The sequence below is a fragment of the Eulemur rufifrons genome, chromosome 20 (genome assembly GCF_041146395.1).
Source record: "Eulemur rufifrons isolate Redbay chromosome 20, OSU_ERuf_1, whole genome shotgun sequence".
Lineage (NCBI taxonomy): Eukaryota > Metazoa > Chordata > Mammalia > Primates > Lemuridae > Eulemur > Eulemur rufifrons.
The window spans coordinates 21284971-21308214 of NC_091002.1; the positions used below are offsets into that span (position 1 = coordinate 21284971).

General features: G+C 56.7%; 1 protein-coding gene across 2 annotated transcripts in view; it reads right to left on the reverse strand.

Annotated features, from left to right (window-relative positions):
* SRC (SRC proto-oncogene, non-receptor tyrosine kinase) overlaps nucleotides 1-22734 on the reverse strand; it is a 53218-nt gene extending 30484 nt beyond the window's left edge. The window contains exons 1-3 of one of the 2 annotated variants that reach the window (XM_069496348.1): nucleotides 22596-22734; nucleotides 2961-3033; nucleotides 392-482 (exon numbers count right to left, since the gene is read on the reverse strand). The gene's annotated coding sequence lies outside the window, so the exon portion shown is untranslated. The remainder of the gene's footprint in view (nucleotides 1-391; nucleotides 483-2960; nucleotides 3034-22595) is intronic. The other variant, XM_069496349.1, reaches the window with a different exon arrangement.
* Nucleotides 22735-23244: the final 510 nt, after the last annotated feature.

The window sequence follows — 23244 nt, forward strand, 5'->3', positions numbered from 1 at the left end:
AAGGCCGGGCGCGGTGGCTCACGCCTGTAATCCTAGCACTCTGGGAGGCCGAGGCGGGTGGATTGCTCAAGGTCAGGAGTTCGAGACCAGCCTGAGCGAGACCCCGTCTCTACTAAAAATAGAAAGACATTATATGGACACCTAAAAATCTATATAGAAAAAATTAGCCGGGCATAGTGGCGCATGCCTGTAGTCCCAGCTACTCAGGAGGCTGAGGCAGTAGGATCGCTTAAGCCCAGGAGTTTGAGGTTGCTGTGAGCTAAGCTGACGCCACGGCACTCATTCTAGCCTGGGCAACAAAGTGAGACTCTGTCTCAACAAAAAAAAAATAAAATAAAATAAAATAAAATCAAGAAAACAATTTACAATAGCCAGGCACAGTGGCTCATACCTGTAATCCCAGCACTTTGGGAGGCCAAGGCAGGAGGATTGGTTGAGGCCAGGAGTTCAACACCAGCCTGGGCAACATAGAAAGACCCCACCTGTGCAAAAAATAGAAAAATTAGCTGGACGTGATGGACTATAACTGTAGTCCCAGCTACTCTGGAGGTTGAGGCAGGAGAATCATTTGAGCCCAGGAATTGGAGGTTGCAGTGAGTTATGATCACACCACTGCACTCCAGCCTGGGCAACAGAGCAAGACCCTGGCTCTTAAAAAAAAAAAAAAAAAGTAAGTGTGCGTGTGTGTATACATACATAGATATAGGCATAAATTTCATGACCTTGGATTACAATGATTTCTTAGATATGACACCTAGAGCACAAGCAACAAAAGGAAAAATAGATAAACTGGACTTCATCAAAATTACAACCTTTTATGTTCCAAAGGACACCAACAAGAAATTAAAAAGAAAACCCACAGAATGCGAGAAAATGTTTGCAAATCATATATATGATACGAGACTTATTTTTAGACTCTATAAAAATCTCTTACAACACAACAACAAAAAGACAAACAACCCAATTTTTACATGGGCAACAGACCTGAATAGACATTTTTCCAAAGAAGATATACGAATGGCCAACGAGCACCTGAAAAGATGCTCAGCATCGTTAGTCATTAGGGAAATGCAAATCAAAACCACAATGAGATAATGAGATACTATTTACACTCCCTGGGATGGCTCGAATGAAAAAGACAAGCGTTGGCAAGGACATGGAGAAATGGGAGCCTCCATACATTGCTTGTAGGAATGTAAAACGATGCAGCTGCTTTGGAAAACAGTCTGGCAGTTCCTCAAAAGGTTAAACATGGAGCTACCATATGAGCCAGCAATTCCACTCCTAGGTATTTACCCAAGAGAAGTGAAAACATATGTCCACACAAAAACTTGCACGTGAATGTCCACGGCAGCATTACTCGTAATAGCCAAAAAGTGGAGACAACCCAAACATCCATCAGCTGAAGAACAGATAAATAAAATACGGTATATGCATATAATAAAATATTATTTGGCAAGAAAAAGGAATGAAGTATTGATACATGTGACAACACAAGTGCATCTTGAAAACATTATGCTAAGTGAAAGAAGCCAGTCATAAAACAACCACATACTGTGTGATTCCATTTATATGAGATGTCTAGAACATGCAAATCTATAGAAACAGAAACTAGATTCATTGTTGCCTAGGCCTGGGGGAGGGAAGTTTTGGGGGAAGTGGGGAAGGACTGTAATTCGTACCCAGTTTCCTTTTGGGGTAATGAAAATGTTCTTTTTTTTTTTTTTTTTTTTGAGAACTCTCGAACTAGAAAATGTTCTAAAATAGACTGTGGTGGTTGCACAACTCGGTGAATATACTAAAAACCACTGAATTGTACACTTTAAATGGATGAATTATATGGGATGTGAATTTTGTCTCAATAAAGCTGTGATGTATTTTTTTTAAAAACTACATTGGAAGCCACCATTCTCCTATCAGATTGGCAAATTGGTACCTATCAGATTTACCACAAAATTCAATAATATCCTGTGTTGGTGAGAGTGGGGAAAACCAGGGGGCGTGGTGTACAGCAGCACAACCTCTCTAAAAGACAATCTGACAATAGCTATCAAAGTTACAAATGCATACACCTACTGACCCTGCAATCTGGGATTAACCCTAGAGGAATCCTCACACACAAACACTAAGCATATGATTGGGGATGTGCACTGCAGAATTGTCTGCAACAAGCAAAAACCTGAAAACAACTCAAGTGTCTTTCACTAATTAAATAAAACCTCACCTCCGTGCGCTCAATGGAATACTATGCAACCATGAAAAAAAAAGGCACAAACTGATCCCCAAGGTACACTCTCAAGAGAAGCGTCAGCTGTAGATGCTGTGCTGTCATTTGTTTTAAAAAATATTTTACTCTCTGGCCGGGAACAGTGGCTCATGCCTGTAATCCTAGCACTCTGGGAGGCAGAGGTGGGCGGATTGTTTGAGCTCAGGCATTCGAGACCAGCCTGAGCAAAAGCGAGACCCCATCTCTACTAAAAATAGAAAAATTAGCCGGGCATGGTGGTGCACGCCTGCAGTCCCAGCTACTCAGGAGGTTGAGGCAGGAGGATCGCTTGAGCCCAGGAGTTTGAGGTTGCAGTGAGCTGTGATGATGCCACTCCACTCTACCCGGGGCAACAGAGAAAGAACTTGTCTAAAAATATATATATATATTTTTCTTTGCAAATGTTTCATATTAAGTAAAATGCAGAAGTTAAAAATATCAGTACTCAGCACATCATTATTGAAATTCACATTATTTGTTTAGATATACATGCTTATCCATGCCTGGATCTCCCTGGAAGGATGACTCCAGAAATTCTTTGAAGTGGTTGCCTCTGGCAAGGAGACCTGGGTAGGTAGGAAAGACTTACTTCTCCCTGTCTCCTTTTAGATTGTTTGAATTGTTTTGTACTCTGTGTGTAGGTGTGTGTTTTAATGTTTTTTCTTTCCTTTCTAAGAAAAAAACGCAGGCTTACCTGGTTTCAAGTTCTGGCTCTGGCTCTCATAGCTGGGCAAGTTACTTCACTTCTCTGCGCCTTGTGTTCTGCTCTATAAGGGAAGGATAACGTGAATAGCTACCCCGCAGGGTTGTTGTAGAGGGCCAAATAAGCCAATGCAAGCACAGGTCCTTGTTGGTTATTAATCTGTTACCAGGGCACCAGGGCGGACTGTATCAGGTACCCCCAGAGAGCCTCAGACCAGGCGTTCAGAGATCCCCTCCAGCTGGGAGAAACTGGGAAAGGCTTCCTGGGAGAGGCAGCGTTTGAGAAGGGCTTCAAGGACAAGCAGGATTTCCACCAGTAGAGATGAATGGGGGTGACGTTCCTGGCAGGGAGCCACGCAAGCAAATGGCGGGAAGTAGCAAAGCCCTGGATATTCATCCAATCGCCGCGCAGTCAGTGGCTCCTTCCACAAAGCTTAGCTGAGCACCTACTATGCACCAGACACTGCAGTGGGAAAGATACCAAAAGCCAACTGGCTAGGCTAGCCTAGGGACAGATTACAGAAAGTACAGTGACAGTGACAACGAGGGGCTGGGACAGAGCTTTGCCCAGGTCCCAGTGCTCACAGAGCAGACCAGGAAAAGGAGGCTCAGAGAAGGAGAGGGACTGCCCGAGATCACACAGCATGTTCTCAACTTCTGAAAATAACCTCTCTCAGCTCCGCCCTCTCCTCAGCCCATAGACCTGCAGAAGAAAAACAGGGGCCCTCTGACATGCATTCATCACAGGGTAGACGGGTGCCGAATACACTGGGGGCCCCAGAGAGGAGGGACAGCTGGGTCTCGGACGGAAACCACAGCTACTGTGTGTGGCAGGAACCACGCTAAGAAGTGCGCTGTAGATGCGTGAGCCACAGGCTGACCCGCCTCTGTGGTCAGCCCCATTTTGCAATGAGGAAACTGAGGCGCAGACGTCTAGCTGCTTGTCTAATGTCACATAGCTCGTAAAAGACAGTGTCAGGAGGCAACCTGGATTGTCTGGGCTCCCAGTCCCTCCCCCAGGGCCTGGGCCCTGAAGGAGACACCCGCAGGGCCTCCAGCAGCACTTAGCAATCGCGCCCTCTCAGAAGGGCCCTAGGTGGAAGCTGTTCTCCGCTGGTCCAGGAATGTCCCTCAATAACAGTGGCCCAAGGGGTGGGGGGTGGGGAATGTGCGGGGCATGGAGAAAGGAGGCGGCGGGAGGGCGGGGACCCATTGGCCATCCATCTGCCGGAAGAGGGCAGAAGGCTGCATCAGGCACCTGCTCCAGCCAGGTGGGGGCATCGTGGTTAAGGGGGGCCCTGGGCAAGGCGACCAAAACCTCCTTTGGAACCGCAGAGATGCCCACATCGTCCTCGGGCCGTTGCGAAGGCGAACGAGCCAGTGCGTGCAAAGCCTGGGCACACACGCCGCGCTGGGTAACGGGGGGCCCTTACTGTCACTGCCATCATTACCATTCTCATTGTCACAGTCAGCTCTCCAGTTCTCACCAGGACCCCGCTACACAGTGACAATCAGCCCCCTCTTCCAGACGAGGGGACAGAGAGAGGCTCAGAGAAGCCGTGTCAGGTGCCTGGGCCACCATCCAAGACGGCAGAGGGCCGGCTGTGGCCCCTGACTCTCCTGGCCCCGGGCCACGGTTGGCACCTCTCCCTGAGCCCACTGGGCCCAGCTGGGCTCAGGCAGGAAGTCCTTACACCAGGGACTAAGCAAAGTCCCTCAATGAGCCCATATTCCAAAGGGGAAATGGAGGCCCAGAGAGGGAGAGTGGCTGGCCCAAGGCTACACAGCACGGAGCAGTCCCAAGCCTCCAGGCTCAATAGACCTCTCCCTCCCACCCTGTGGGCCTCGGGGCTGAGCCTGGCCAGTGTCGGCGCTGGGCCAAGGAGCCTCAGAAGGACCACTCTGGAGTGAGTGTGACCCCGCGGAGCTCCCAGGGCTGGTGCCGCATACTCCTCTAAACAGCCCTCTGGGGCAGGCCCCAGCAGCAGTGGCCCTGTCCACAGAGGGGAAAACTGAGGCTGGGAAGGGCACGAGAGGGCACCAGCCCAACCTGCCCATCTTGCAGATGGGAACTGTGTCCCCTCTGGGCCCAACACGCTCTTCTGTGTGGCCTGCCATGCCCCAGTGGAAGCTGCCCACGGGCCAGGATGGTCCCCTGGTTCTCTGTGTGTCCTTCACACATCAGAAGAATTACCTGCTCAACTGGGTGTTTTTCTGCAAGTGTAGAAATGTAGAAAGGACAGCGACTTCAGGGAGAATCTGAGTAACAGTAGTAGTAATAGCTAGCATCTATTTAGCACCTACTGTGTGCCATTATTGCTGTACTGTACAGCTGAGACTGAAACACAGACAGATTAAATGATATGCCTAAGATCCCACTTCTTAGCAGGTGTGTGATAAGTCCCTGCGCCTCTGAATGTCTCCCTGGTGGGGGCTGCCACCCAGAGCTGCTGGGAAAGGCCAGCAGCTGGGACCGGGGTCTTCATGGCAGGGTCCAGGGCCAACTCAGCCCCTCCCCAGAATCCTGCCTGGTGCAGACTGGGGTGAAATGGGGTGTGCTGACCATGGCATGGAGGCCCACGTTTCCCCCTGGGCTTCTCCCCCGGAGCCCTCCCGCCTGGAGTCCACGCCACCCCTCCAATGCTCCCAACAGCCCTGGCGCAAGCTGTGGCCACACTCAGGACACAGGGGCTCCAGGAGGCTGCCCCAGCCAGAGGGGGGACAGCCGGGGTGCAACCAGATCTGAGTGACACCAAAGCCAGTCCCCCGCCCCCCACTGCACCTGCGAGGAGAGCAGGATGGGCAGCCCGGAGGGGGCACGGAAGCCGGAGGCAGGAGTGCAGAATGCAGGGGCCTACCGAGTCCTGGCTTAACCGGTGGCTGCTGGCCCTTGGCCCAGGCACGAGGAGGCTCAGGGGAGACCCCAAAAGGGGTCTGTTCAGCAATTCACATAGGGAAGGCTTAAAAAACTGAGGGGTCCATGAAGGTTTTCTCAGGCCTCTGGGGCTGGGGGCGGTCACAGCGCGGAGGCCCCATTCCACAGCGATCCCATCAGAGCACAGCCATCTCCAGCTCTGCGGGGGCAAGAGGAGACACCTAAACCACGGAGGGCTTCCCGGAGGAGAGGACATCTCGGCTGAGGCCCAAAGGCAAGGTGGTTGTGAAGAGAAGGCGGGAGCGTGGTCCAGGCAGATGAGACCACTTGCCAAAGGCCTACAGGTGGGCCCCTGGACAAAGGCAGGGGGCCGGTCGCTTTGAGTCAGGCAGCCCCAGTTTCCTTGGCAGCAAAATGGAGGAAAGACAGGCACACTGTGTGGCTCCCTTTTCCCCATACCACCCCTCCCTCCTCCAAGGCATGGCCAAGAGTGTGGTCACCGAGAAGGGGGCTGCTGGGTCCTCTTGGGGCCAGTGAGGTTGGTAGGTTGGGGGGAGCTTCACTGACCCCCGACCCCGGCTTCTAGCCCAGAGTCCATCACCAGGCAGCCCCAAAGGGAGGTGGGCAGGGCAGGGCACGAGGCCAGGAGGTCACAGCCCCAACCGCAGGGAGCCGTTGGCAGATACCCCCTTTCACAGACGGGGCTGGGGCTCAGAGAGGGGCTGCCCAGCCCTGGGCCACACAGCAAGGCGGAGGCCTGCCCTGAGGAAGGGTGTGGGCAGGGGACACTGGCACCAAAGGTAAGATTCTTGGGGCACCAGGCCCCAGAGTGCTGTACTAAGGAGAAGCTAGAAGGGGAGACACCGGTCCCAAGGGGCCCACAGAGCATCACGGCCAGTCCTGCTGAGGGCTAACCACCTGCAGCTGAGCGGAAGGTCCCCATCGGATCTCGTGTGACAAGTCACGACCCCAACCTGGGCCTCAGCATCTGTGCCTGCACCCAGAGGGCCAGGCATGTCAAGGATCCCTTAGCAGACGCCCCCAGTATCAGGAGGTGACAAGTTTCGCTTTCTCCCAGCCTAAGGCCATCAATTCCGGGGCCCCCAGCTGCCCCACCCCCGCTGGCTGATGGCTGACGGGCCCTGGGGGTGCAGGCACCAGCCGGCCCCTGCCCACGGCACCCGCTGTTTCCTGCCAGCCACTCTGGCTGCTTCTCCGCTCGGGGAACACACAGTGCCACTCCTCCCCGCCCACGCCCGTGCAGGCATGTCCCTCCAGGGACGCTGGTGGGCAGGAGCACAGAGCGGCCAGGCCCCTCCACGCGGTCCTCTCTGGCTGTGTGACTGCAGGAGGGTCCGGCCTCCCTTTCTCATCCACGAAACGGGGTCTCTGGCAGATCTCTGCGCCGGAGCTGGGGGGACGGTGGCCAGCAAGATGGTCCAAACCCTCATCACTCCTGCCTGCTGCACACAGGGCCAAGGCCAGACCCGGCTGGAGGAGCCTGCTGCAAGCTCCTGCCTCCCTCTCCCCTCCCCTCCCTGAACTTCAACTATCCTCCAGCCTCCAAGCCTTTGCACGTCACCCACCCCACCTCCATGTCCCCCCATGAACCCCAGGGTACCCTCTGGGCCTGATCACAGGCAGTACCTGACCTTGCTTGCTCCCTAGGCTGAGAGAGGTGAGAGAGGTACCCCCTTTTCTGGGCTCACACAACCCCCATCACATGGGGATTAAGAGCTGGACTCAAAACCCTGCTCTGGATGTTCCTTGCTGTGTGACTTTGGGAAAGTTACTCCACCTCTCTGTGCCTCTGTTTCCTCCCCTATAAAACAGGGATAAACATAATAACCTATTTCAAAGTGTTCTTGTGAGGATTAAATGAATTCATATAGGTGAAGTCCTCAGGACAAGGCCCTGACCCTAGCAAGGGTGCCCCAAGTGTTTGCTATCAATCAAAGTCATAGTAGCAGCTATGACACGTTGAGCACCTACTATGTGCCGGGCCCTGTGCTCAGCTGAATTACTGCACAACAGCATGGGAGGCAGGGCTGTTATGAACCTCACTTTATGGCACGAAGAGGGAGGCCCAGAGGCATCAGCTTCACCATCAAAATATATCTGGGAGGAGGGGATTTTACCAATATAATGAAATTACTGTTGGCCGGATACAGTGGCTCACACCTGTAACCCCAATACTTTGGGAGGCCGAGGCAGGAGGATTGCTTGCGGCCAGGAGTTTGAGATCAGCCTGGGCAACATACAGAGACCTTGTCTCTACAAAAATAATCAATGAATTAATTAAATTTTAAAGAAATTAGTATTAATTTCTTTTAGATGGATTATGGTTCAATGGCTACTTTTCTAAACACAGAGTCCTTGTCTTTTAGAGATGCACACTGAAGTATTTACACACGAAAGGGGACGCCTGGAATTTGCTTTAAAGTGACACGGGACAGGGGGTGGGACAGAATGGGTACGGGGAGGGTGGCGCTGGGGTCAGCGATGGGTCCAGGAGGGTTCGTTGCAGTAATACGCCTCCAGCGTAGAGAGTGGGAAAGGAGGGATTAAATTAAATAATGCAAAAAAAAAAAAAAAAATGCTTGCCCCTTTCTCCCTCCAACAATGAGCCCCCATCGGGGCACACCGTGACCACCCACCCCCCGTGGGGCTAACGCGCAGCCAGCTCCCTGGTGCCCCTGCCCCCACCTCACTCCCCAGTCTGCCCGCCACACAGCAGCCAGGTGCATCCAGAACCCTCCTCTGTGACCCCCATCTCACTCCAAGTCCAAAGCCAACGTTTTTAGAATGGTCCAGAGGCCCCACCTGATCCGGCCCCTCGGTCCTTCTGCCCTCACCTCCCTGCATTCTCCCCCTAACTCGCTCTGTTCCCCTGGCCTTCTTGCTGTTCCAGCACTGCAGGCCTGCCCTGCCTCAGGGCCTTTGCACTGGCTGTTCCCTCCCCAGAGAGCTGCATTCCGTCCCCCCCCCCCCCCCCCCCGCTTTGATGTGAGCTCCTTGGAGGTGTTTGTTCCCTGGCCACCGTCTAGTTGCAACCCTTCCTCCGCAACCCCCTTCCTGCTCGAGGCTGGATTCAGGGCACTTTCCACCTTCTTACAGCCCGTGTGTGCGGCTTCCTTGTTTGTTGTGTTTTCCCGTCTCCCCTCTAGAACGTGAGCTCTGCCAGTGCAGGGACTTTCGTCTGGTCGGTTACGTGCTGTACCTGCATCCTCTAGAACGCCGGCCGGCACACAGCAGGGCTCAGAAAGTATTTGCGGATGGATGGATGGATGGATGGATGGACCCCGCCCAGGGCCCCGCAGGAGGAGGAGGAGGCGGCAGGCCTCAGCCCCACAGCCTATGCCCCAACCACTGCGCTCTCCTGCCACCTGCCCGGCAAGTCTCTGTGGCGGAGCCTCTGACCACCGCTTACTCAGGGCAGTGTGCGAGGCTGCCACCACCCCAGGCCCCAAGCCCCGCCCGGCCGGAACTCTGGTCCCAGGGGATGTTTGCTGAGTGAGCAAGGAATGCGTGAGGAGTGAGCAGGGCCGTCCGCAGGCCAGGGCAGCCAGACACGTCTGGTCCCGTGTTCACGGTGTGAACATGCTCAGGGCTGACGGGCCTCAAACCGGCTCTGCCAGTGGGGCCGGGTGCAGGACTGTGGACTCGGGCTGGCACCGGCAGAGACGGAGGGTGACACTGCAGCCAGGGGACCGCAGCGCTCCCACTAACTCACGCTGTCCCAGCCCCAACTGTTCTCGAGCTTCCTTGTGGGCAGCAAGGGGGACCCTTCTGGACCCCAGCCCAGACCCGCACTGTAGGGGACAGAACCTCGTCCCACTAGGACCTGTGCAGGAAGCCCTGGGGGACAGGGCAAGGCCCGGAAGTGGGTGGCGCCTGAGCAGGGCAAGGTGAGTTGAGCCCCAGGGCTGGGCAGCGGGCGACCTGGTATAGAAACCCCCGCTCTGTCCCAAGTTGCTGTGTAGCCCTGAGCGCATCCAGGTGCCCTTCTGGTCTCAGTTTCCCCATGTGGAAAGTGCTGTTGGCCATGGATCCCGGGCCCTTCAATGCCAAGGTGCTGAGTTATCTGGAAGAGGCCCCTCAGCACCTCCAGCCCTGCCCAAAGCCCAGCTCTGGGGTGGACACAGCCAGGGCCCGGGGTCACACGTACTCCCCACGAAAACAATGATCAAAACTCCTGCCGACTACTGAACCCGGACTGGGTGCCTGGCACTGGGCGAGGCACTTTGCACTGTCCCATGTGGTCCTCCCAAGAGCGCTGTGAGGTGGGGACCATTGCTGTGGCCATCTCACAGGACGGGAAACTGAGGGCCAATTCAAATGGCGAGTTGCAGTCCAGGCCTCCCGACCCCACCCCCGGGTCACACTGGGCAGCTTCCATCTCCCCGAGAGAGCCCAGCTCCGACACCAGGCACACTCTGAAGTTGTTAGCTGGGATTCAGGGGGAAGGGCTCGTATTTCCCAAACCCACAGGCTCCCTGGGCCCTGAGAGGCCAAGGTCCAGCCCTATGGCGTAACCCAGGCCATGGCATACCACTCTTGGACTCAGTTTTCCCATCTGTAGAATGGGTATGATCCAGCTGGCTTCACCTAGTGTTTGAAGCTGCAGGAACTAGAGGACTCTGTCTAGCCCTCGGGGCAAGGCCGGGAAGCCACTGGGCCTGTGTGTCTCCACGTGGATGTGGGAGGCGGCAAACACGGACCAGAAGCCCACAGTTGTCTGTGAAGTGACGCTGCCCCTCACCACCAGCTGCCCGACAGAGGCAGGATGATTCTGATTGCCCCCAACACCCCCATGTAACCCAGTCCCAAGCCCGGTCAGTCCCACCTCCACACACAGCCCGAGCCCACTTCCCTCCCTCCCTCCACCGCCACCTCCTAAGCCAGTTAGGATTAGGGCTGTCCAGTTCAAGGCAGAGAGCCTTTCTGAATGCCCGTCTGAAGCCTCCGACCCTGCTCACACACCTCACAGTCCCACACTCCTAAGACAAAGGACAAAGTCCTCACGGGGCCCTCCAGCGACTGTGCCAGCCCCACCCCCTTCACTCATCCTGCTCCATCCACACAGGCTACTTCCCCTTCCCCAAGAACCCAGCACACGCCTGCCTCAGGGCCTTTGCACCCCTGTTCCCTCTGCCCAGAGCACACTTCCCCAACATCCACGCGCCTCCCTCCCTCACTTCCTTCCAGTCTTCAGGATTCGTGTCACCTGCTCAGACAGGCCTTTCTTGACCGGCTGTTTAAACGGCAACACGCCCAGCCGACTCTGCTCTCTCTGAGTCTCAGTTCAAAAGCCACCTTCTCCTGGAAGGCCTCCCTCATGCCCCAGCCCAAGTGAGGACCTTCAACTTCTTCCCAGCATGAACCACAGCTCTGGTGACGTAACACACAGTGTAAGTCCATGTCTCATGAAGACAGGGGCCACTTCTGTCTTTGCCACAGCTGAACACTCTGCGGTGGGTGCCATATTCAAAACAGTTGGGATGCTTGGGTACCACCGGGCCGGGACAGACGCTGGCTGAAAGTGCACAGCCCAGCACGGGGAGGGGACTTGCAGATGGACGGATGGACGGATGGATGGATGGATGGATGAATGGAGGGGTGGGTGGACGGATGGATGGATGAATGGATGGGTGGGTGGACGGATGGATGGATGGATGGACGGATGGGTGGACAGGTGAGCAGGGCACCCCCAGTGCACCTGCTGCCCAGAGAAGAGAAGGGTCCACCTGAGCGCACCAGCCAGGCCTTGGCAAGAGCAGCTGCCGCCAGCCTGGCCTCTCCCCCTGCACGACCCAACTTTCGTTTCCCATCCTCTCCATCTGAGGAAGCGCCTTTCCCCTGGGGGAACTGAGTGAGGAGGAGGGGGGCTCCCAGGCTCCGTCCGTCCCACCACAAAGGGGCTTTGTCCTCCGTGCTGAGAACCCAGGGCAGACCGGAAGCCGCCTTCCACAGCCCGACAGGTCCCCGCACCCCGGCCAGCTGGGGCGACCGCTCAGAAGCCGGATCCCAGAGGCTGGCACCGTGCTGGGCACACTCCTCCAAAATCTCATTTAATCCTCTCAGAAGCCCTAGGATGGAGGCCCTAGGGTGACCCCCATTTTTGGAGATGGGGAGACTGAGGCTCAAAAGGGCAAAGTCATTTGGCCAAGGTCTCGCAGCCAGCAGGTAACAAAACTCGGATTCAAACCCAGGCCCCTCTGGCACCGGGGTCAGCAGCCGCAGCTCCCAACTCACCCTGTCCAGAGTTTGGACTCTCTGGGTTCGAGCCGGTAGAGGGGTCTTTATAGAGGCAGGGGTGGGCAAGCCTGCCTGGCCCTTCACCCGAGCGGGCCAGCTTTGCCTGGTGAGGCTTCCCCTTGCCCCACGCCCACGCACCCTTGGAATCTGCCAGTCAGGCCGCAACACGTCTCCATCTCTTCCTGCCAGGCGGGCATCCGCGAGGAAAGGATGGGCAGGCAGGCAGACCGGGAACAGAGGCTCCCTGGTCCATCCACACCTGGCCGTCTGCCTGGCCAGCACCCACCTTTGCCCCAGGCCCACCAGTTCTCAGTACAGCCACCAGGGGCGCCTCCCCAAACCCACGCTGCCCGTGGGCCGGGCACTGCCCAGTGCTGGATGAATCCGTCTCACCCAGGGGCCCTTCCTCACTGCCCAAGGGCCAGGCACCCCAAGTCTTCCACCGATTGGTGCCAGCCACCCTCCCAAGTCAAGACTCCACGGCTCCTCGGGGCTCCAACATGAGGAGCTGCTTACAGGGCACCTTCCAGCCCCTGTTTGAGCTCTGCCTCCCCGCAGAGACCCCTCCCATCCTTCTGCTACATCAGAATACCTCTTCCTCCAGGAAGTCTTCCCTGACCCACCCCCTCCAAGGCCCAGACCAGCCCCTACCTTCTGCCCCAGGTAGGGAGTTTTGATCCCTGTCTCCAGCCCCAGCCTCTGTGGGCTGCCTCTACTTGGCAACAGTAATTGAGCAGCTGTGCTGGGTCTCACCCTTCTTTTTGTCCTCCCTCCACACCCGCAGCAAAAGGCCAACCACAACCACCCTGCTCCCATCGGCCCCAGGCCAGAGCCTGAGCACCCTGGTGAGGGTTAGAGGCCCTGCCTGATCAACCAAGTCACCTTCCAACCACCTTGTACACGACCTGCTGCTCCCCACCTCCCCGAGCTACACACACACGTGCCAAGCTATTTGCTACCTCCAGCCTTTGCACACGGGGTCCCTTCTTCCTGGCACGCCCTCACCCTTTTTTTTTCTCATGAGCTCCTGTCTACCCTTTAAAACCCAGGCCAGGTAGCACCTCCTCTGGGAAGCTCTCCTGGCACCGTGCTGGGCTGCCACCATTCCCATGGCTCCCACCCTGTGGCAGGGAAAGGATCAGGGCCTTTGCCTGGCTTCCTCAGAGTACAAGCCGCCCCCAGAGTCCATTCTTGGGGTCCTCAGCACGCATCACAAGGCCCAGATATCACCAGTGGGTAACTGAGAGGCCAGCTGCCAACTCCCTGCCCGGGGAACTCAGGTGCGGAGCCCAGGGGCAACTCCCAGTGGCAACACTGGATCCCACTTTGCCACGACGGCCACAGATCTAAGGTGTGGGCAGAGTGGGCGGAGGGGGGAGCTCTCCGCAAGTGGCCAACTGGTAACCAAACCCACGTTGTTTCTAAAACTAGGGCACAGGAGAGAAACGGGAACAGCAGAATTGTCCCCAAATAGAACTATGGCTCATCTGGTTCCGGGGCCTTCGGGAACACCTGGCAGGGGTGGGGGTGGGGAGGGCAGGCGGCTGCTCCCAAGGCTTCAAAAGGAAATCTGAAGTTTGGAGGGCAGGGCGGCAGTGTCCCCGCATGTCGCTGCAGTCAGCGTGCTGACACCTGCCACTTCCCTCAGGGCCTGTGCAAACCCTGGGGTCGGGGGCCTCTCCCACTTCACCCACCTGGATATGGGGTGCTCCCTAAACTGTCCCACCTCTAAACCTCTGCTCACGTGGGTCCCCTGCCTGAGATGCCGCTCCCCTTCCTGCCAGTCAGCACCCTGCCCATCCTGACAGCCGTGACCGTTGACAGTTAACCGTGACACTAGCTTTTTTTTTTTTGCTTTCTTTCTTTCTTTTTTTTTTTTTTTTTTTTTTTTTTTAACAGATCTCATGGAGAACTAGACGCTTTCTATAAACCAGGCATGCGCGGGCATTTGGGCAGAATAAGCTTGTCAACAGCCCTAGAAGGAAAAGTCTCCTGCCCACAGGTGAGGGAACCAAGGCTCGGGGAGAGAAACCAGGGCACACAGCAGCGGAGGCAGGTGGACCGGGTGATGTGGTAGCACCCACATGCTGGCAGCCACAGGGCACCCACAAGGCTTGGTGGAGCCTGGTTCAGCCTCCTAACCAGGCCCAACCTTGGGGACTTGGCACAGCTCAGGGACAAAGTCCACAGGGTATAGCCGTACACACCCAGGCCAAACAGCAACCCCTACCTGCCCTCCCTGGCCCTCCCTCCTGCCTAGAGTGGCTGCTAAGAGATTGAAGAGCCACACTGGTGGGATGTGATAGAACTATCTCCCCCACAATATGCACAGACCCATTGCACAGATGAGAAAACCGAGTCTTGGAAAGGGGCAGGAACTTTTTCCTTGCAGCTGTTTGTGGGGTGCTGCCTCCAGGCCAGGCCTCAGACTAACTGCTGATGTAGGCGATCGTATGCACGACCCCACCGAGGTGGACACATTTATTTATTACCCTCATTTCCCAGATAAGGACACCGAGCCTCGGCAAGGGGAAGCAACATGCCCACAGTCCCAGAGCAAGAAAGTGGACAAGCAGGCTTCAACCCAATCTGAAAGCAAGAAATTGGGATCTTGGTCGAGTCCCTTCTCAGGTTTTAGGCCTCAGTTTCCCCACTGGACAGTGGGATGTACCCCGAGAGCCTTCGGGGCTGTGATCCCCCGTTGTGGCCTGGTGGATGCTGTTTCCTTCCTCTCAGTTTTCCCATCTGGATATTGGGGTTGCCTTTCCCTTCCTCCCCAGGTTAATACAAATTATAATCAAATAACAACTAACACGTATTGGGTGCGTACTATGTGCTGGCATTGCTGGCAGCATTGTGCACAATACCTCACTCGATGCTTGGAACAAGCCCATGGTGTGGGTACTGCCATTAGGCCCATTTTTCAGATTAGGAAACTGAGGTACAGAGGTTAAACCAACTCACCAAAGTCACACAGCTAATGGGTGACATTTGGGGGTAGTCTCCTGGTTTTCATGCTCCCCAGGGAGGAACTGTGGGGAGGGCTGGCGGAGCGGCCCTGGGTGGAGGAGGGGGCAGAGAAAGCTCGGCCCAGATGAGGCAGGGCAGGCCCGCAGTGCTCAGGAGGCCGGGGTTCAGATCCATGCACTGGATGACCCTGGGAAGGTCCCCTTGTTTCTCCGAGTTTCCTCCTTGGTGAAATGGGGCCAGGACCACCACCGCACAGGGATGCTGCGAAGATGCCTGGCACAGAGCAAGGGCTCAACTCTGAGCTGGAGGAACCAGTGACTGCCAAAGGATCCCAAGGGCCGGCCCACGGTGGCTCGTTGTTCCTGCACGATCTTGAGTGTGTCTGATGCTCCTTCCAGAAAGGGAGGGAGAGTGGGTACGATCTGCCTCTGCTCTGATTCTTAGACGGCCCCAAGCTCCAGGGCTTCAGGGCTGTGTGACCCCAGGCAAGTCACTTCACCCCTCTGAAATTCCAAATCCTCCTTCTGACAATAAGTCAAGGCTTTCATGGGGCCCTGGGAGAGGGGTTCCTGCCTGGGGCAACTGGGGGTCGGTGCGGGGAAGAGCCCAAGCAGAGAGAGTACTAGCACGAGCCTGACTTGAGGCCACAGTTTCCTCATCTGCCCGGTGAAGATTATTATGGCCGTTCTGTCTCTCTGAGCCCTGCTGCAGATGCTCAGAGGTGATTGTGGAAAGTTCTTGGTAAACTGTAAAGTTCTGTACCCTTGGGAGTGATGATTATATTCCCTTAGAGGCAAAAAGAATCCTATGACTGCAGAATGTGCCGGAGCCATGAGGAAGGGCAAAGAAGGGACAGCGGGGTGCAGAGGAGGGCAGTGTGGGCTTGGGGAGGGGAAGTGGGGTGGCTGATAAAAGCTTTCTGGAGCCAGCGGCATCCCGGCCACCGGCAGGGCACTGAGAGGGAGGGCGTGCTGGGCAGTGGGGACTGCAGCGCCAAAGGCATGGAGGCCCGACGACCCAGGGCAAGCAGGAAGATCGCCAATGGCTCAGAAAGGCTACAGTGTCACCTGAGTGACAGGGAATGTGGGAGGTGATCAGGGCAGGGCAGAGGGAAGAGCTCTGGCCCAGACCAACAGAACCTCTGGGAGCCCTTGCTGTGGAGCCTGGGCCCATGGCTGCCTCTCCCGCAGCCGCAGCGCCTCCCGAAAAGACAAAGGCAGGAACAGCCCCTGCCTCTTAGGCCAAGCAAGCAAGGACGCAAAGAACTTTCATTCCTATTACGTAGAAGAAGAGACTGAGGCTCAGAGAGGCTCACAGTGCTCAAATGGTAACCATCTTTGAAGAGATGAGAGCACCTCGAATGCCAAGTGGAGGCTCAGGGCACCGGGAAGCTTTGGTGGGTCACATGTGGACAAGGGCTGAGGCAGCAGCTGGGCTCGGGGAGGCTGGATGGAGCTGGCCACTTCCAATAGCTCCAGCCACCAAGCTTCTGTCTCCAGGTAACCTTCCCCCGACCCCTGCCCCGTAGGACAAGCCAACCACAGACAAAGGTGCCAGTCACAGCCCTGGGGATCCCCAGAGCAACCGCCCCGCAGAGGCCCAGAATTCCTGCCGCATCAGGGAATTACCTTCCTCATCACAGGCTCTCGTAAATACCAAGCACTTCCTGAGTGCGGGCCCTGCGCCCCAGCACTTCAAACACATTGGCTCGTCTGAGCCTCGTGCCACCTTGTCAAAGCTGGCACTGTTATCCGCATTTCACAGATGGGGAAACTGAGGCTCTGAGCAGTCATTTTCACACAATCGTACACAGCAAACAAGGGGCCAACCCAGGATTTGAACCCCGAAACAACTGGCTTCAAAGGCCTTGCTACTTCCACTACTCTTCATGCCACGAGCATCCACGAGCATCCAAGATCTCAGCACTCCGGGTCTGAGTGGAAATCCATCAGCCAGAGCTGGAAGCCCAGAGGGTCAGGGTCGCCTGCCCCCAGCACCGCACCCACCCTACACCTGGGAAAGAGTCCAGCCTGGGTGCGTACTGGGTACACACGCAGCAGGAATCAGATGCCCACAAATCATTCAGAAGCCAGAGGTTTGAGCTCACACTTCTTTTTTTGGGGTGACTGTGGCCTCAGCCCTTAACCTCTATGAGCCGCAGTCTCCTCTTCTGTATACCAGGAATAAAAGTTCTGCAAGGATAGAATGGGTCACCTTACCATGACCCAGCTCGGGAGGGCACAACATCAGATGTGAAGATATTGACATCAGACGAAGTAAAAGTTAAGACCACAGATTTGGACCAGGCATCCTCGGAGAAGCTAATCAGACCTTGCCAGGGAGGCCACGCTTCCCAATGCCACCCCAGCCCGATTTCCACCCCCGGCACCCCGATTCTGCCAGTGCTGGTCTCACAGCCCAATTCCTGGAGTCTCTCAACAGCCCCACGGCCACCTCCACCCACCTGGCCCGGACAGGCCCCCACATGGGCACCACAGAGGACTCAGCCAGGCCTGCCCCTGGGAACCTCAGGAAGGGGAGCACCCTCACTGTACAGATGAGGAAACTGAAAACCAGGAGGGGATTTAGCCAAGATCATTCAACTTCTCCTCCCTTCCAGCTTCTCCTTTTATTCTGGAACTTATTTGGGTAGTTCTAGGGGGAGGGAGGATGGAAGGGACCAAGGTTGGGGGGAAGTCACTTGCCCAAGGACCCACAGCAAGGAGTAGGGAGATGGAGGTCCCGAAGGCTTCCAGCTCTGGGGTCCTCCCCAGTCATCTGTCCCTCGACTCAGCCCCACCCGGGTATACTGGGGGAAGGGGCAGGCTGGCTGGCTGGGGAGAGTTTTGGAACAAAAGACAAGAGATCTGCATTTTCCCCCAGCTTGGATGATTTGCCCTGGGTCTCTCTGACCTCAATTCCCTCATCTGTGAAAAGAGAAGGTCAGAATAGATCAGGAATGACACACTCATGGAATACGTACAATACTCTCCTATCCGCCACCCAAGGCAGACATTACTAATCTATCACAGCACTCTTTCCCATGAAGCCAAGATTGGACCTCAGAATGCTTCTCAACACAGCACTCCAGGTCTGGGGGACTTAAGCCTTGGGCCATTTCTAGACTGGATAATATCTAAACTCCCACAAGGGAAGAGAAGGGAGAAATAAAAATGTATAATATACTGAGCATCTAGTAGATTCAAACCACTGGAATATGTTAGCTGGTTTAATCCTCACAAGGAAGGTGTGCAGAGGCTGAAGTTCGGAGAGGCTAAGTGACTTGTCTTTGGACACACAGCTCAGAATGAGGCCTTGAACACAGGTGAGGGCCTTGGGCACAGCCTCTCACCATCCTCCCTTAGCCCTACTAGGTGCAAGCCCTATGCCCATTTACAGCTTCAGAAACGGAATCACAGGAAGGGGGCATCTGTTGCCAAAAGAGGCAGAACTTGAGCAGGTCTGGCTCTTCTCTGCCCTATTTATTGAGCACCTAATGTGTGCAAAGCACTTTATCTCTGTCCTCTTGGGACATCTCAGGAACCATGACTCACTATCCCACTTCATGGATGAGGAAACTAAGGCTCCCCAGAGGAAGTCCCCCCCCACCCCCCGCAGGAGCTATTCAGGGGGAAACCAGAGAGGTTTCCCATGAGATAAAGGGGTGAGCGGGGGAGGAGAAGTAAAGGCCTGTGGGAACCTCAAGGGAGATAGAGGTGCAGGGGCCACAAGCCCGGGCAGGAAGTGAGGCTCTGGTCAAAAGGCCCAGAGCAGGGGCGCGGAGGCCCTCTGTAGTGGCTCTACAGCCTGCAGAGGCCTGGGAGGCTCCTGGTGGTGCCGAGCACTAGACTAGGAGCCCAGAACCCTATAGCCTAGTCCCAGCCCTGTCACTTGACAATTGGGAGACCCTAAGCAAGTGGCTTTTCTTCTCTGGGTCTTAGTATTTACAGCTGGAAAATGGGGCCAACCTCACCCAAGGCAGACTTTCAAGAAGCGGGGCTGGGCTAGACCTATGGCCTTCTCCCCAGTTCAGCCTCCTCGCACAGAGAAGACACAGAGAGAGAGCAGGGCAGAGCTCAAGGTCACCCAGCACATTGGTGGCCTTGGCTGCCAACATCCTCCCCTAGGCCAGCCCTGCCTGGACCGGCACCTTCAGACTCAATGAGATCATCACTCAGCTGGCACACAGCTGGCAAGGCCAGACCCAGAGATGCCAACTGATCTGCCCAATGTAACACAGCACAAAGCAGGTCCCGTTTTCTGAGCATCTACTGGTGCCAGGCATTGGGCATACAGTCCTCCTTTAACCCTGACCTGACAGGGAAATATTTATTGTCCCCATTTTCAAGACAAAGAAACTAGTCTCAGAAAGATACAACGAATGACCCAAAGACACACAGCAAGTGGGGACAGTCAGAACTGGAACTGACTCCCGAGCCCTTACCGCGTCTTTGGTCTCCATCTCTCCAGCTGACCCCTCCCCGTTCCCCACCTCACTCAGGCTTCCAGCCAGTCTGCATTGTGCGTCCCTAACCCCTGGCTCTCACCCTCTCTGGCCTTCCTGCTAGCAAACTCCTATCCCACTTCCAAAGCCCAACTTCAAATGCCTCCTCCTCTTAAGATCTGATCTAGGCCCCCATAGGATATCAGAGTCCAGCCCACAGATATGTTTCCATCAGGTGCCTTGGTCTGCTCTGTACCTCTGGCCTCCAGCATGGGGCTGTTCACACAGGGGACACAAATCAGCCCCCATGTGTGATGATGAAGGCCAAACTCCTCCCCAAGGACCACACCGCTCCCTGCATGGTCCAGCCCTGCACTCCCTTTCATTCTCCATGCTCCAGCCCAACAGGTTTTCCCATTGTTTCTCCACAACAGCACACACTTCCCTACCTCAGGGCCTTCGCACATGTTCTTCCCTCTGCCTGGCAAGCCCTTTCTCTAACTCCATGCCTGGCCCACTCCTACGCACCTCCTTCAAGATTCCTCAGTACCCCTGGCCTCTCTCTCTGAGCCCTTATCATATCTGTGCTTATATATTAATTTATCTGGCAACTTGTTTGCTACTTGGCTCACCCTCCAGATTCAAATTTCTGGGAGGCCAAGGACCTGTGCACAATTCCCCAGCAAGTACCCAGCCAGGCTGGCCACTCCCCCCAACCCCAGGGGCCCTGAGAAGTGTCTGAACAAGAGGGGAAACAAGAGCTCCCTCCCTCCTTCTTTGTTGGGTGAACTCCTGCTCCTCCTCAGCTCAGACACCACCTCCTAGAAGCCTCGAATGCCCCCCACAATTCCCACTCACAGCTAACCCCATTACAATACTGCTCAGCCTGAGTTCAAAGCTTCTAGCACATAGTAGGTGCTCAATCTAGGGTCATGGATGCTTGTATCTGGGCAGGTTTGGGAAAATGGGGTCAGCTGAGGATCAGAGGGGTGGAGGGGTCCATCAGCAGCTCACTGAGCCATCTCTTCTCTGGTTCCTGGGGCTTTGGGGGGCCAGATATCTCCCACCCCCAGCCCCCAGGTCACAATCAGAGAGGCAAAAGCAAGAGCTAGGCTGTGTGCTGGGGATAATTCATGCTCCAAGAAGAGGCTAGGGGACAGGAGAGAGGGGGGCCCTCTCTTCCTGGGAGAGGGGGGCCTACATTAAGTCTTGCAGAGCAAGAGCAGGTAACCAGCTCACAGAGGAGATGGCATCATGGTGGGACACATTCAGGAGCGAAGGCCCAGGGGCACACAGGAGGGCCTAGGCAGACAGTCAGCTGAGAGAGGTGACACACTATAAATCATTTCCCTGGGTGGAAAGACCACATCACCACATCACCAAAGGGGCCTCGTGGCTTCCATGCCATCACTCATCACATAGTCTTTTCCGATGCTGTCGCCGGCCTGGTCCTGTACTGGGCAAGCCCTGCTCCCCCATCACCGCAGGGGTGCGAGGGCAGCCAGACTGAGGTCTCTGAGGTCTAGGCCCTAATTCCAGCTTCAAACGGTATGGCCTTGGTCAAGTCACTTCCCCTCTCTAGGCCTCAGTTTCCTCATCAGCAAAATGAGGATAAACAAGAGTCCCTACCTTCTAAGAAGTGTCCAATAGATGTCAGCAGCTATCATTATTATTGGCCCATTTTACACTTGGCAAAACTGAGGCCAGAGGACACAGTGAGTTGCCTATGGTCACACAGCGGCTGGTGGCAGGACTGTGCTGGGTGGTTTCTTTCTCAAGGCGTCATGAGGCACCTTTTTGGGCACCAATCCATCCTCCTCTGGGGCTGAACCCCACTCCAGCCAGCAACCTCATATTCCGCCCACCTTTCTTAGGCACTTCATCCAGGGAAGGACTCATTTATTGAGCACCTACTACATGCCAAGCCCCTCCATGCAGAAGCGCACAGAATCGTCACCTGAGGATTCTCAATTCACATCTGGGGACTCAGAGAGGCAGTCCCTGGGCTCGCGTCACCCAGTGCACCCAGAAGACTAGGTGTCTTGACTCCCAGCCTGGCCCACTCTTGAAACCAAGTCTGATCTCAGCAGCTCGGAGGCTGGGCCTGGACTCACCCAGGTGGCCCAGTGACCACTGCCCCAGTTGTACAGAGTCCATGAGGTTCAGGGAGCCTTGTCAGGGCTACACACATGTGCTCTTTCCGCACTTGAGTCCACCTAAAGCACCAGGTGCTGAGCAGATACCCCACAGGCGAGCCCCTTCTGTTCACCCCCATCCTTCCACCAGCCCCAGGATCCCAGCGGGGCCCACCTGCTACTAATGAGGACCCCAGCTCAGAGACGGCAGGTAATTGCCTAAGGACACACAGCAAGGCAAGGTATCCCTGGTGGGCACTCAAAACCACCCTCAGCCCCAGCCCAAGCAGACAGGTGGACCTGGCCCAGTGGCGAACAACCAAAACTTTTGCCAACTTCAAGGGGGCCAGTGGCTGGGCCTGCTCAGGGACAAGGCTGGGGGCTGGGGGCAGCAGGAACCGAAGGCAGTCTGGCCCAGTCCCTTCTGGGCCAGCAGCACCAGGCCCTACCAGAGGCCCCACGAAGGCAGGGAGGTCCTGGTGGCCCAACCCAGCGCCTCAACCCAGGGGCCCCTCAGCCCGTCCCGCCGGACCTCCACCTCCCACCGGGGCGGGGGGCGCAGGGCCCAGCAGCCACGACCAGAGGCGGCGCCGACCGGCTCAGATTTCAGATTTGGCCTAGACCTAGCCCGGGGGCTAGGGCCCGGCTCGCCGGCTCTTGTGGGGGCTCTCAGGGGGAGCGCAAGCTGCAGGGGGTCCCCGCGCGGCCAGGACCCCGGCGCCCCCCGCCCAGCCCCCTCCCCCCGCGGCATCACAACAAAAGGCCGCGCCGGGCGCGTCCCGGTGCGCCCGCCCTGCGCTCCGGGATCCCCGTTCGGCCGGGGGTGGGCAGTGGGGGGTGGACAGGAGCCGCCGCGGGCCGGCGATCCGACGCCAGGGTGGTCCCGGGCGGGAGGCCCCGCGCAGGCCGGGACTGGGGGCCCGCGGAGGGGCGGGGGCCGCTCACCTGGGCCGGCGGGCGGCCGGGCGCACCGGCAGACAGACGCTCCGGAGGGCGGACCGCCGGACGGCCAGCGGGTCGGCAGACGGCGGCCTGGCCGCTCCGGCTCCCAGGCCGGAATGGATTCCGGGCCGGGAGAGACAGACCGAGAGAGAAAGGGAGGAGGAGGAGGAGGCGGCGGCGGCCGGGGTGGGGAAGAGGAGGGAGGGAGCGCGCGAGCAGGGAGGAGGGGCCCGGCAGGCAGCCGGGAGGAGGAGGAAGGAGGAAGCGCGGGGACGGATTCTCAGCCGGTGACCTGGGACAGACCCAGGCGTGGCCGAGCCGGGGGTCCGGGCGGGGCGGGGTCGGGCGCAGGAGCCCCGCCCCCCACTCGCGCCTGAGCACCCCCCTCCACAGCAGGTCCCCATCTGTCCCCGGCCACAGCGCCCTCCCTAACTCCCCAACCCACCCACCCGGTATGCCCCAAATCCACCTCTCCCGCAATTATTATTAGTAATAATAACATCAGCACCAATGGAGCGCTCGCTCCTTGCCAGGCGCCATGCCAAGCGCTCAGGTCGACAGGAGGATTTAATCCTGACAAACGCCGGGCTGGGCTGCTGGGCATCACCTGTACGGATGAGGAAACTGAGGCACTAACAAGAACCCGCCTTGG